The 14,446-nt window shown below is 33.6% G+C and overlaps 1 pseudogene; it reads right to left on the bottom strand.

Moving 5' to 3' along the window:
• Positions 1–4,783: 4,783 nt before the first annotated feature.
• On the bottom strand, positions 4,784–8,101 carry LOC149234318 (uncharacterized; annotated as a pseudogene).
• Between the last annotated feature and the right edge of the window lie 6,345 nt (positions 8,102–14,446).

Below are 14,446 nucleotides of genomic sequence, written 5' to 3'. Positions count from 1 at the left end.
CACAACTTCTACTTGGCTCCGTGATGGTTAAAGCAATAGTCAACTTATCAGAAACACTACTTCCTCATATAGACTTCGTTTTTTGTCTTGTTTAGCACATCTAAAAGCACCTAAGTAGACTAGCAACATAAAAATGAGTGGCTCCCATAGACACTACCACCTTCCATGTGACCCAAAATAATAAACAAGATAAAGCTACACTTTATCCTAGAGGCCCATTAAAATAAATGCGACCATTCCAACATGGTACTATATCTATATCTATATATATATATATATATAAAATGTTTTATGCAAATGGTGGGTTGGGAAACCATGAATATCACCTGCACACATAACTTCCAAAATGATTTTGTTGCTCATTGGGATGGGTGGAGTTTATAAATCAGCTAGAAAAACCAAAAATTTCCTTAAAACATAGACAAGATGATAGAACAAAAGCTAGAAAGGAACATCATTGAAGTGTGAATTGAAATAACCCATATGGTAGTTTAAAAACGAAGGAAAACTCAAAATCTCTGAAGCTAGGAAAAAGAATAGTAATGTCTATGGCAAATGATTTGGTGCATGCAAACAAAGAATCATCTTTCCAAAGCTACAAAGTATGAGAGGGGCATTGGGTTTAGGGCCAAAAATGAATAAACCCCAACCACAAAACCAGACAATCCAATTAACACTCTAATATTCAAATGAAATTCCTAATGCTATTTGCTTTTACTGATCATATGAACCTTAATGTTATTTTTTTTCAATTAGGAATTAGACATTTATGAAATTGTTGATCTGCATATCACAATCGATGCATATATCTATCTTGTGTCTAAAAATGCAAAGAACATGAAACAAATTAGAGCATAGTACCATAACTTCAATGATTCACTCCTAACATTACTCATTTATTTCATTCATAATAAATAATAAAGAAAGACATATCATACATAGGCACTGGAGTTATTGAATAGAAGTGATAGAAACTCTGTTATGAAGTGTAATTTATAACTAAGTAAAGAATAAAATTTGTACTCACGACTACCCAAAAATGATGATGATTACAAAGGCCTTACCTCTCAAGTATGATAGCACTATGTAGCCAAAGATCCTTAAGGGAAAATGGGGGGATTCTTGTATAGTAGTGACAAATGGCACTTATCAATTCTTTTTTTTCCATTTTTTTTCCGATTTTGAGCTAGTAAGATATGGTTCAAACTTTAGATATAACCTATGACCTATTAGATACAAGTCTTATGGTGATAATGCCATTGTGCTCATAAGACAATGCAATAGTGCCAAAGTTCCCAACTAGGTTAGTTCAAAACAATTCTCAAGCGCAAACCCTAGAGATGGATTAATTTTTGTGGTATCTAGAGGATTAAATAATAATAGTAGTAAAAAGGAAATAACTCCTAATTCCAATAAAACTCAACTCCATGTAAAATTAAGGACTATGTGCTATCAAATAGGAAATGGAGAGTTTCTGCTATTGGGAATATCATCCATGGGCCATCCCAGAGTAACAATATCCTCTTGTAATAAAATAAACTACAGGAAAATATGCAAAGGTAAAATGGTCTGGGTACCATATTTCACAATAAGTTACAATCAGAAAGGCAAGTAGTATTAATATTTCCCACTTAGATGCTGCACATGTGGGCATATGATGCCTAATATTATAGGTATATGTTACACCATGTTCATGGAAAACATACATGGTTGGTGTCCATGTCCAATGAAGATGATGTAAGGTACTCTAATGTCATGTTGCCAAACTATCATAAATGTGTTGTTCATGTATATAGTACATTGTTGTATGTTTCTGTGTCAAAGGTGATTATATTACTTAAATTTCATATAAAAAATATTTACAAGACTTGTGTGGTTTAAACACAAATATATATTGATGAAGGTTGTGGCAAATGAATGGAATACCCTGGTTATCCAATTAAAATTGTCCTAAGGATCATCAACTACAAAATCAGAGAGAATTAGAGCTAGAAGTTAAAGAAATGAATGAAATGCATTTTCATCTAATTGTCTTTCTGCATGCAGTTTCAAGCATAGATAAATTTTTTCAGCTACAATTGATTTCCTAGACAAAGAAAAAAGAAGGTTGAGATTACAACATATAGGGTTTATTTTCCTGTGAAATTATTTAAGCCTTGACTTCAAAACTTCTGCAGTATCATCCTTCAGTTGAATCAATGGCTCCCCTGTGACCCGTCATAAGAAAACATCTATCATGGATACATAATACAACACTACACCAACTCAGAAGATGTAAAACATCACTTCATCAAATACACCATGGGTTTTCATAGATAGTGGAAAATACAAAATCCATGTGAAAGCCTATTCTACTTCATGGTGTAAATTTTCCAATGCAATAAGACAAGGAACTAGACACCTCTTCCGTCCATATTAAAACTAAAATTAATAATATTGATCATAGAGAAGAGGCTTAAAATGTATGATATTCTCCAAGAATAAATAACATATGGTTTGGACAAAATATACCCAACTAAAAATTCAACCCATCCTCTACTAAGATGGCTAAAACATAGAACAAGGCAGTAACATAATTGTGGGTTCATCTAAATCACTTATATATTTTTTTCTTTCCTTTCTGTGGAATTTGTTTCCTAGGAAACCCACTAGGCAGTAGGCACCTCCCCTCATTTTGAGGATGGTACCATGTGTAAAATGGATTCTTCAGGGCTCAAGAGTCAAGGCCATGTTAACATGTCAACAAAAAATGACTCACAAAGTGGGATTGAACCTTGGTGAGTGATGACACAAATTTTCCTGCTAGCCACTCGAGCTATACCCAACTAACGTCTAGATCACTAACTAATTGCAAGCAAGTCAACACCAATGAATACGTTAGTTACAAATTTTAAAGTTGCATTATGACTATATCAGGCCATCTTTTGATTTTGTTAGTAACCTTTTAGGCATGAAATTAGAATATGTAAATGTCCTCGGGATAAAGGGTTCTAATTCTATAGAAATTAAAATCCATACACAAACTTCTATTATTTATCAGAGTTATGATCTAGGAATATCTTCGATGGAAAAAACAATCACACACTTGTACAAACTTCACACAAGAATTTTATTGGAAGGGTGAAACAAAAAATAGTTCAAACATAAAAAATGATAATGTTGGTGAGAACTATTAGATAACTTCAAATAAAGATCCTAAGGTTCTTGCATCAATTGCCTATTAGAGAAACTGTAATTACACTGATACTGCCATCCTTCTCATCCAAGTTCCTAGAGATTAGTAAATTATTTCTTCCTAACTAACAAACAATACTTCAAAGTATAGACACGAAAGGTTTCCAAGCCATAGAAATCCCTTCTAAATTTGAGTAGGCTGCTATCATATATTAGGGAATTAATATTCACAGAAAAATTGGAACTAAAAAGGGACTCTCCTATAGTCTTCTAGGAGAGATTATGCATGTTCAAATAAATCCAAACAAGATTATCAGAACAAGTACAAAGCAAATATGCCCCTTCAACTTAAAAGGAGGAATTATTAGGGATGTTTGGGAACACCCTCTTACTTGGCCAAAATGGTTCTATTCAAGACCTTGGTGATTATGTGGATGGAGGGAAAGATACTGTGACAAACATTTTTTATGAAAAGTTAAATATGAAGCAAAGTGAATACAATGAACAAGAGAATAATTTTCCTTCTAGAATCCTAAATTTGTACTTGTGCCAAAATTTGTCTTTTGTAATTTACAATATATTTTCTTCAAAATTTCCATAAAGATTGAATATTTCTTGTATGGATTTTCAACAAAGAGGTAGTGAGATGATGGATTAGAATGTATGAAAGGTGATCATAAATGGATATGTTGAAGGAACTATAATAGCTTAAAGAAATTCAATTGTCATTGAATCAGAGATCAGACAACCAAAGAAAAAAGTTACATACCACCTTTTGTCATTGTGCTTCTAGTTCTAAACTTTTAAGGGATATATCTTTAGGAATCCTAAATTTGTATTTGTGCTATTATTTGTCTTCTATAATTGCAAGGTTCTTCTCTCCAACCAACTATAAACAAAGTCTCTAGAGATTATCTAGGGCAAGGAAATGGTCTTAGGGTCTCAAGTTGAAGGGTTGATCTATTCAATGCCCAAAATAAAAAAACTCATAAACATTAACATTATTAGAAATATATAACTTTACAAGCAATGGAGGGGAATTCCTATGCTACTACAAATACATATTTTTGTTGGTTTCTAGGAATGAAAGGGAACCTCTAAGTACATTTTGGCCCTTACCAAATGATAGCCTCCTTAGTGGCCACTTCCAAGATAACAAAAACGACAACACATTAAAAACAAATCCTTTTTGCTAGCAGATCAAGACTCCTTGATGACAAAATCCCCTCATTTTATAGAATATACTGATGGTTATGCCTCTATTAGCATAAGAATTTTGGATTTTTGACACAGAGAAGGGTCTGTTTGTCATATCATTGTTTGTTATAAGACATACTTTAACTTCGTAAACTTGGTGTAAATCACGAGAAGGTAATATGTCCTAATTAATAGAATCTATTTTTTCTTGTCTAGTTGTCTTTCTCTAGTAAATTTAAATTAGGATCCCATTGATACAGTAAGTCATAAATACTAAAAAATAATTGGAAGAACTAAGGCAACAAATTCCTAGGAGAAAATAAAAAATTTACAGTAAAACCCAAATCAAACCTGATTTCAAGCGAAAGTCATTTCTTCCAAACCCAACAGATGGAAAATATAGGTTAATTCATTAGACATTGTCATCGGAGTCACATGGGCATAAGCCATGCACAAGTGTGGTGGGGATCTCCCAAATAGGAAAATCAAGAGGTTGTTTGAGGTCTCGTTCATGGGCCTCACAATCAACTCCGCAACATCATATATACTAATTATTTCCTTGATAACATCATCCTGGGCTTCATCCTATTGGAAATATTGAGAGGGGGGTGAATCAATATTCCTTAGTAATGATCACCTTTTAAGTCTTTCAGAGAATTAGTTAATCTTCAATTATTATTAATGTTTATGCAGTAAAAACAGTAAACAATAGAACATAATAGGCACAATAATTTTAGGTGGAAAACCCCCTCCAGATAAAAAACCATCGAACGCTTTTCTAATAAATTATTTAATCTCCAGTCCTGATTAAAATGAAAGTTACAACTTCCTAGAATTCTAGAAAAGCATTTTTCTCAAGCTCCCACTGGAAGGATGCCCCAATGCCTTGGTTTCTTCAGTAGTCAATTGAATGGATGCCCCAACATCCTAGACCAACGTGACCCTAAAGTGTTCACATGCTCTAACCTGTAGGCGACTTCATGCACTTGCCTAGCACCTCCCTGCCACCCTATAATGACTGAAATGAGACAAGAGTGTGGATTCCCATACCAGGGACGATTCACGATACAATATGATTTACAATGATTTTGACTGAACACCCAATCACACTATGACCTGCAACCCAACCATGATATCTTCCCAACAGAGACTCCTATACCTCTCGACAATTCCTTTTAGACTCTGGGCAGATTGACTCTTTTACAATAATGACTCTTCCAATGATGACACTTTTACAAATGACTATTTTACAACTTTACAATGATGACTCTTGACCTTAACACTTCTTCACAATATATAAATGGTTGTCATGTCTTCAAAGGATGTCCCACTGCGATGCTACCTTTGATTTGATACTTCAACTCTTGAATGCTTGCTTGATGCTGTCCTTGAATCTTCTTCTACCTGCGTGCAAATTTTCTCAGCGAAACACAATCCTAAAAGGAAAACAAAATAACCTTTAACTTATCTCTTCCTGCAAACACACATGTAAGCACATAATAATAAATAAATAAAAATCAAATGAATACAATGCGTACTTGAAGTGTTCTTGTTGTTTGTGATTGTTGTTGCCTTGTTGCAACAGCAGAGACCTAAATTGACCTAAACTCCCCACTCTTGATATAGACCTAGACTCTATGCAAGACTATATACAAAGTTGACTACATGCACTAGAGATATCCTCAACCAACCCTTATGATAGTTCTTGACTTCTACTTATAATCAACCTAAGACTAGACTCACAGACTTAGAGACAACAAAACAAGGAAAACTACACAGACACTAAACTAGTGACAGATTTAGACATTGATGAGGTTCTAATATTATAACACAACAGAACAATCCTACAACCGTCCACACAACATAGCATAAAAAACGACCTATCATGTAGCATCCGAGACTGACTGTGGAACCCTTTTGTCACGTAAAAATACACTGTGGCATCCAAGATACTGACTGTGATATATCATATCACTGTGGCATCAAGAACTTGTTTGAAAGACATTAACGTGGCATCAAGGACGGATTGTGGAACATCACCATCTCACTGTGGCATAAAAAGACTGTGACATATCATTGTTATGTGAAATGTCACTGTGGCATGGAGACAACAATTTGTGGTACTGAAGAATTGCAGATCTGAGATGCAACGTTAGAGTTCACTGCAATTTTATATCACTGAAGGCAAAAGGATAGCAGACTCGAGACACAGATCCAAGATATGTAATGGTATCTAATTTTATTTGTTTGATAGCGTAGAAGGGTAATGATACCCAAAAAAAATTCTCTGCAAATCAAACGACCTTTCCACAATAATACTACTATATTTTCGTATTCTTCTTGCAACTAAACGAAGATCTGTAGTTACTGTGTAACCTAAAATTGTTTGCTGCAATCATATGAGATCTCTCCTTCAGGTATGCCACAAATAATAGGTGTAAATCCGAGGTGCAGACTTCAAAGGATGGCTCAGAACTACGGCCAGATTGCACCAAAAATGCCAACGAATCACCCAAGACAAGATGACAGAAAACCCTAACCCTCACGAAGAATGCAACGTTGATGCTCCAGGGTTAACGAAAATTCTGAGCTGTATATTCACCAAATCTTCGTTGAATTTTTCATTTTTCTGAGGAGGATTTCATGGTCTCTTTTATAGAGATGTCATTTATCACTTGAACGTTTAGGAGGGGCTGTGAGGTGAACGTTGGAGAGAAAATATGGGCTCCATAATTATTGGATAGGGCTTCATTTTAATTTTCTATTTGTTTTTGTTTTTTTTTTTGTGTTTTTTTTTTTTTTTATAATAAAATTAATTTAATTTAATAATTTTTGATAAATTGTTTGTTTAAGCTCTAAGGAATTCGTACACTAACCCTCTTTGGTGTGTGTTGTAGGTGACACATGAGTGTATTAAGTAAATGATTGTTTCATTGCCTTTGGATTTTCAATATATTCAACTTATACCTGGTGAGAATCCCTGTCATATATTGACAATCGTTGGTGAATAAGGTGATGTCTTAACCCCTGAGGTTTTAGCCCACTAATGGGGGTTTTAGACTTCAAATGCAAATAACTCTCAAACCATGAAGCATTGGGAGGCGTACCATATATCAACGGAAACATCTCGACTAGTAGAATCCATCGAGAAGATCCTTGACGCAAAATAATATGAGTTGTCAAGTCAAAATGCCCATGCAAGATCGGGGTAGCCCCTGGTGCTGCTTGGGTTGACATCAATGACAACCACTTATCAACAAATCCTGTGGGGTGAATGGGGAAGATAAAACAATTAAACCCAATTTGAGAAAACAAAGAAGTTCGAGATTTAGAAGAGAAGTGAGCAGAGAATGTGTAGTACATGCTTTAGAACCTCCATTAAGATGCATTTATGAGAATTCTATATTTGCGCCATCTGAGCCACATATGATGAAGATGGTACTAGGTCTTTAGTGGAGGTGATTGTAGATGTGGATCTACTCTATGAAATTTGGGGAAGTGATTCCCACTCTGTGATTTCTTATGCATATTTGGCTTTGAGGTTTAGCAGGTGACGATACCTGAGACATTGTTTATCGTTAGTAGTTGTGGTATCGGTAGAAATGGGAGGAGGGGGAGGGACATTGTGCTTCTGCTTTCATCTCTAGTATACGTTCACAACCTCCCACATATCTTCTACTACCAAAACTACTAAAGGCCTAGGTCTATGCCCAATCTTCTCCTCTGCCATTCATTCATGACCCCGAAGGATTAAGCCTTAAAAAAATGAGAGGGGAGGGAACACAATTGAAATATCGATACATGAAAAAGGGGAAAATGAGAAAAGGTGTCGTTGTGAATGTCTTGGCCTAACTATTAGAGGGAAAATCAATAGCTACCTTACTTGTTTATAATTTTTTATTGCTCATAAAATTGCGTTTTTATGTTATTGATGCATTTAGATGCAATGATATCATGTATATTTTCCCTTTTATTGTGCGTTGTAAGAAATTCAATCCAAAAATATTATTTCTTATGTTTGCATAAATTTAGGTATTTGATACAGTGTCATGGAACAAAGTGACAATTTTTTAAAAGATTATTATATATTTTTATTAATTCAAAATTGTTTTAAAAAATTCAATTGAATGAATTTTAAAGTTATTAATATAATTTAGATTATTTGTTAAAACATAATTAATAGAATTATTAATTTATATTGAAAATATAAAATACATTTTAAAAGCATATAAAATAGCGCAAGTATATAAAGAGAACAAATTTAAATTTACACATTTTACATTTTGGTTACATTGTAAATTTATGAAATTTCTAGTTTATGTTTTGGTTCACTTTTACTATTGCATTAATTGTGCGAACATTAGCAAGTCCAGTATGTTAGAGATGTTGTAATGTAATGTCATATAAACATTTTGACACGGTAAAAATAAAATAAAAGTGGAAATAATAAAATAAAAGAAGTGTTTAAGGAAGTATAACCGTCAATCTATAACAACCTTTGAATCTCATATATCACTTGTAAGTTTAGATTATTGAAGTGACACAATTAAAATGACTAATATAAATGACATATTCGAATTATTGTAGTACTTGTTAGGTAGTCATATGTTTGTTCTTAGACTAAATTTTTCATTCACGCTAGTCATTTTTAGTTGTATTACTAATTAGCTAGCCATATATTTTAACTGGGACTAAATCAATTGTTTCTATTAATTGTTTTTAGTTGAGTCACTTAAAATTATTGATTTTTGGTAGTATTTCACTTGAAAATGCTACGGTGACTAAATTTTTTAGTCACCTAGTCACTAATTTCTCATTTTCTACTAGTGATTGTCCAAGTTCTTCAACTGATTTGAAGAAAACTGGTCCATTCAAGGAAGACACCATGAAGTTTATGAGTGGGTGGCGTGTTGGATATGTCCATCCATCAGAAAAAATACTAACCCTAGATGTTGGCCATCCTGATGTAATAGGCTCAAGTATTTTTTCCACCTCTTTCATTCCCTTAGTCAACAATGTGGTTCTAAGCTTCTCTAACCCAGGAGGCACATACCCTGATGGAGCCACTTGAGTTGGAGCTCGACACATGTCAAGAAATAAAAGTGAGTATGCAACATTAATGGATATGAAGTTCAGATATAAAAATAATGCAATTGTGAGATCAATCTCTTCCCATCTCGCTTTAAGAATGAGCTTGTCCATTGGACCAAGTGCCACTGCCTTTCTTTTTGCTGCTTGACTCACACCCTCACCAAGACTCTCAAATGGAAATTGCTGCAGTTTTTCCTCAAGAATGGAAGAGGATCATCACTCTTGTTTTTTTTAGATGATGCAACCACCCTTGCCACACCAACATTGACCTATTTTTCCATTTCTTTACTCCTCCCTTCAACTTGATGCATGGCTCTTGATCTCTTGTGACATACTTCCACAAGAGATATTTGCTTTCTTGAGCCCGTTGTCTTTTTAAAGTTATTCTTCCCTCAACATTTGAAGTTGTTGTTGCAGCCCCACTTCCAATAGAGGGAACACTTGCAGACCCTGATGAAATTAGAACAGGAGGGGCACTACCAATGGGGAAATTCTTCCCCTTCCTTTTTCCCTACATTGTTGTCCTTGATTGGCATGAATGATGTAAAAAGATAAAGAAAAAATACACAAACTTGTAAAAAAAATGGACGCGCAAACTACTATAACAAAAATGAAAAAAAAATAGAAGCAAAATGCACTTACTTGTTGCTTGAATCACCTCCAAAATGCTCCCAAACTCTTCGCTAGTTGCTCCCACACACCCATAACAAGAGAGACACTCAGGAATGAGTGAGAAATGGGCTCGTTGTCGCATAAGATGTCCAGGCACTGCGACAATGACTCAGATCGGGGGCTGTCATCCTGATCCCCAATCTCTCCGTTTCAATTGTCTCCCTACAACAGACTAAGAGGGGTGGACGCTACAGAAATGGAATGAATGAGGACTAGTTGGGAACCAACCAGTCTGAGAGACACAGTTGAGTGACCAAATACTTGTTTAGATCTAGCAAGACTTAAATGATTCTATTTATACAATAGATACCAGTGCCTTGCGGAGTCAACTATCTTGCTAAGAAATTTAGGACCAAGTACATGATGGACAACTGCTACAAAGGAAAATGTTATTATGATGAAAAGAGATGAAAGATGCAATTAACAAAGGGATGAGTGAATAGTCTTAAGGTAAGATCATTTAAGACTAAAGTACTTAGTATCCATTAACATTATGATAAGAGTACTTAATGAAATGAAAAGACAATCTTATACAAGACAAAGTGCCAAATATCTCAAGTGCCAATAAGATACACAAGATATATGCTCTTAAATAAATATCACTAATACACCAAAAAAAATATAATAACCACAAGCCAATAGTGCTATTAATTTCAAGAAAGAGAATTAGAGCATTTATCCAATTTATGCTTCAATGACAATTATTTGAAAATTCCAAAACTACTTAAGAGATATTCAAATAGCCCAAGTTTTCTATTAGATCCAAATCGAATGCAAGCCTTTTCAATGATACTTAGCTCAATAGATTTCAAAATATTTACCATTCACCAAACAAGAAAACCTTTGGACAATTTAAAATATTAGACTTATCTGTTCCAAGTGTATGAAATGAATTTCTTTTAGGTAATGAGCTTGTGAATGTGTGATTCAGAAACTCAGAAAATAGGAGTTTAAACCTGGATTTTATTGCTAATAATTGTTCCAAAAATTTGTTGACCTGAACTTATGCAAACAATCATCCAAAAGCACTTATTTTAAAAGATTAGATTTAGGACAACAACAAATTTTCTAATGACAACTGTAAAATTAAAATTCCAAACTAAGCCAAACATGTTAAACAAATTCTGAATTGTGTTATGAACTAAAATCACTTGAAATTTCAGAATTTAATCTATGGCAGCCAATTTGTTTTAGTGATAAAAAAGAGTAACAAAAAATACTTTATGACAACAGGGAAATGCTTGTTGCAATCAAGAAGATCACCCTTCTAGATTCTTATGACAATTACTTCGACAACGATATTAAAAATCCTAAATTTCAGAGAATTGTTTTTTAGGACAACAGTGAATTGTTTAGGACAACATCAAACAAATATTATGACAACAACAATATGACAATGAAAACAGTAAGCTATCAATGCTATATTTATACCAAAAATTTTTCAAATTTTTTTTAAACTTGCTCACATGAGTTATCAAAAAATTTTAGCCTGTTATGATGTGATTTCCATAATTATATCATATATTATATACTTATTACAATCAACAATTAAAATATCAAAATAGGCTTGATGATGGATTCCCAACTCAAGAAATTAATTCCTTAATGTATTAGACAACTTAGGAACTGATTTTAGGCTAACTCACATGAAATGTTTTCACCATTAGAAATGTATATGATTGCTGTAGAAACCAGTGAGAAAAAATAGGGTTTAGAGATCAAAACCTTAGGCCCTAGGCCTTGAAGATCACCTTCCCAAGTGGCCAAAAAAAATTCCAAAACCTGAAACACAAATTTTTACCAATTTTTCTGCAAAAAAACACCAATGATCAACTTCAGAAAATTAAATATTCAGATCAGAAATGGAGCAAGGAGAATCTAGGGCCAATGAGGGCTAGCACTAGGCCCAATAGGCTAGAGTTGGGCTAGGAGAAGACAGATCTGGGCTTAGGAGCCCCAAAACTTGAAACTCTTTTTCTGAAAAAATAATTTTGCTTCAGATCTTCAAATTTGTTGCAAAATCTTTAATGGCTGGCCCTGCAAAAATATTTGGGACAAGATCTTTCCCTCCAGGGCCTAGATTTATCTCAAAACCCCCAGATCGCCTTGAAAATATCTTAGATATGAAAATTTCCTTGGATGATTTCTCAAATCTATTCTTGCAAATAATCTTTGAGCCCAGATCTTTCCCCCCAAGGTCTAGATATGGCTTAGATCTGAAGATTTCCTTGGCGGATTTCTCAAATCTATTCCTGCACAAGTGAAAAGAGAAAAACCCAATACCCAATATGTACCAAAGTAGAGAAAATCCCAAAAACCTAAGTGTTAAAATTCAATATTATGTTATAAAATTTTAGATCGACACAATTAAATAACAAATCTATACAAATAATTTACAAATCTATACAAATAATTTACATATCTATCAAATCTGAGGAGTATGAGTCCAACTCTGCTCCTAGATCTGATAATCTAAAGCTCTTAATAGATATATCTATCAAATTTTCCACAAAAAAATAGATTTTTAAAATTTTAAAAGGAGTTGCTAACTCGAAGCCCTCTGTGTATCACCAACAAAATCTTATGATAATCTCGGAGCTAATTTAGTTGAGCTCTTCAGAAAACATAGATTGAGAGTTGGCTGGTCCAACTGAAAACTTCCCTTAACACCTGACGATCTAAAATCAAGATTTCCCTACAAAACACAATCCAACCATAAAAAATAGAGCGACAAAATAATAATAAAATTCAGACAAATAGAGATACCTGCTATTATGTTCACAATTTAAATTATTATTCAAATCCCAACGATTGAGCAAGATACCTGTACTCAAATCACTCTTCAGAAGCTTTCATCAATGGCTTTAGAAAGATTTATGCATTTTACAATATTCCTATGAAGAGTAACACCAACAGAATTTAAACCCAAATTCTTTCTCTATTATCGAGAAAAAAAGATTACACTAGAGCTTCTTACTAAGCACACGATCAAAAAATCGGATCCATCGACTGACAAATGACTTCCTATTTAAAGATAAATCCTCCAACGACTAGTTCGAGTGATCCTCGTCAAAACAATCTCGACTGTTAATGAATATTAAAATTTCTTTTAATCTCATCCGTCAAAATATTTAAATATCTGGGGAAATTCGAAATTTTAATTAAATGCAATTTAATTAATTCAAAAATAATTTTTTTGAGTTAATTTCCCCAAGAGTTTGACTTTGACTAAACCCCTAGGGATCAAAGGTTTAGAATTTATCAAAATAATTAATTTACCTTAGTCCCGAGACTTTTTACAATTTATTTTTTTAGGATTGACGAATTTTTCTTTTGGAGAATTTAAATTTACCTGGGACCTAGATTTAATTAAATTTCTGGCTTAAGATTTTAATTAATTTTTAGCTAGGAAATTTAATTAATTAACTTATGAGGGGATAAATTACTTTTTCAACCCTCAAGACACTTTACATCATGATTTTCATATTTTTTACATTATAAGGGGGAAAACTCATTTGTAATAGACCCTCACAAACCACCTATTTCTGTGACACAAATATAATCCAACAGACCAAGCAATATGTAATAAAATAACCTAACCAAATAGTTAGGATTATTCCCAAATCACTTTTACATAGATTCAATCTAGAACATTAGGACTCACCTAAGATCCTAGTGACAAAATCCATTCCAGCTTTTGGGGTAACGCTGGAGGGGAAAACTTTGCTGACCGTCTGAGAATGGATCGGTGAGACAAAAAACCTCCCAGAATGGAGATTGTCACTAGAAAGGTAGGTTTACCTAGGCTGTTACATACATGACACAGTTTTCCTGAGATTATTTTCATTATATACATGTAGAATGGCTTTACATTATAATATGATGATCATGCTAATGATGATAGCTAGACAACACAGACACATAGATTAGGGGCTATTCCTTTTACGAAAAAAGGGGGTATATTGCTATGGGTCATTAACATGTAGTGGTTGGCATCTGGCTCTACTTGGGGACACATTGCTGCACTGGAGGAATGTGAGAATCCAAAATCTGCATCCATGCAACACATAATATAACATAAGTATCATCCATCCAAAAATCATCATATATTATTAAGCATAGGAAATATATAAGTTCTTCATTTATTAACAATCCTAATAACATGAAAAAAACAAATCTAACTACAAAATGAAATACTGAAATAACAAGGTATAAGGTTAGAAATACAATATAAAGATGCCCCATGGCATCATATGCTTTCATATAGTGCATACTGAGCATTTTCCTGCTTTCAGGAAAAATCTATTGGTTG

This window comes from Pinus tabuliformis, chromosome 8 (genome assembly GCF_031772625.1).
Source record: "Pinus tabuliformis cultivar Carrire ecotype Pingquan chromosome 8, CPIR1, whole genome shotgun sequence".
Taxonomy (NCBI): Eukaryota; Viridiplantae; Streptophyta; class Pinopsida; order Pinales; family Pinaceae; genus Pinus; species Pinus tabuliformis.
The sequence above is the reverse complement of the archived record's forward strand: the minus strand, read 5'-3'. Positions and strand labels throughout refer to the sequence as shown.